The sequence below is a fragment of the Myotis davidii genome, unplaced genomic scaffold, assembly GCF_000327345.1.
Source record: "Myotis davidii unplaced genomic scaffold, ASM32734v1 scaffold3458, whole genome shotgun sequence".
Lineage (NCBI taxonomy): Eukaryota > Metazoa > Chordata > Mammalia > Chiroptera > Vespertilionidae > Myotis > Myotis davidii.
In genome coordinates this window covers 1-1,616 of record NW_006288982.1, presented here as the reverse complement: position 1 = coordinate 1,616, position 1,616 = coordinate 1, and positions in this window count along the sequence as shown.

Below are 1,616 nucleotides of genomic sequence, written 5' to 3'. Positions count from 1 at the left end.
GATGCAGTTATTCAGTTCAGCCGTTCTCCTCCAACTCCGTCAGCATCTTTAAGTTGTTTGATCTCCAAGTTAAATGCTGTACATTAAACTTAATAAAACAAGTTTATTGTACTACATTCTATTGTTCAGTATTGTGTTTTTATACAATATTCGTTATTTTTAAATACATTTTTCTTGTTTAAAAACATTTAACAAAACAATTGCGGTGTTTTTTGGGTGTCCGGAATGGATTAATGGCATTACAATTCATTGTAATGGTGAAAATTGATTTGACATACGAGTAATTTGAGTTACAAGCTCCATCACGGAACGAATTAAACTAGTAAATCAAGGCACCACTGTATCTGTGTCTGGCACGCTGATCTCTTAGAAATGCCAGGGAGAGTCCATTATCTCATCACACGTCTGCATGTGTCCGATCCTGGGCTCTCTCCGACCTAAGAGATTCAACTTGTTGTCAAGATCTTTGCCATAACCAGGAAGAACACTGCCTGCATGCTCCCACTTCCCTTCCCTCTCCTTACGAAAGCCACCAGTTTGACTAGAGATGCGGAGCTCATTTTTTGGTCAGGAATTGGCCATCTTCTCAGGAAGCCAGCACCTGAACAACCCCTCTCCTTTTACCAAAACCTGTTTCATGAGTATTGGCTTTCATCACGGCAGGCAGCCAAACCTGCCTTTGGTAGCACTAGGAGTCTACAGATGATAGAGTCTGTGCCTGAACCACCTCAGATTCTGTCACATTTGAACACATTTTTTGTGTATGATAAGGTAGCAAACATTGTACACATTTTCTGTGTATGATAAGGTAGCAAATGTTGTATGAATTACTTATAGTCTCAAAATCAGATTCACAAAAGAGTTCATTCCACCATTGTGCCTCCAGTTACTAAGGATAATGCCCAATATGGACAAAAGACTTTTGGTTTCATTTCTCATTCTTATCTCAATTCTGGGAAATGCTTGTTTTTGTGAGGAGTGTTTGCTAAGAATAAATGTTGTGAAAGGCCACAGCCAGCATGGCTTTTTGGGTTCAAAGGCTTGGAGAAAGAGCTGATGTGCAAATTGACACAGAAAACAAGAAATATTAGTTTGGAATTATGGGGGGAAGCCAGGGAAAGCTTAACTGTAGTAATCAAGTTCCACTGAGCATCTGTTCCATGCTGCTTTTATTTACTAGAATACACAATGCCTTTTAGGAATGCAAACAGACATAGCAATGGTAATGTTTAGTAAACAGTAAGATTAGCAGGTTTTGGGGGAGTTTGCTTTAGGCCATTGAATCAGCAGTAGGTAATAAAATGCAAATATTCACGTTGTGAATATCAAAGCCCAAACTCAGCCTTCTGGGGGACTTGTCACATTTATATTAATTACTGTTGATCTTGGTTTCCAGCAAAATGTCCTTTCCCTAGCAAATTTGGCTCAGTGGATATTGCCTCAGCCTGAAGAATGAAGGCTATCGGCTCTCAGACTGAAGGGTCCCTATTCCAGTTCTATTCTAGTCAAGGGCACATGCCAGGGTTGCAGGCTTGATCCCCAGTAGGGGGTATGCAGGAGGCAACCAATCTCTCATTATTGACGTTCCTATCTGTCTCTTTCTCTTTGAAATCAAT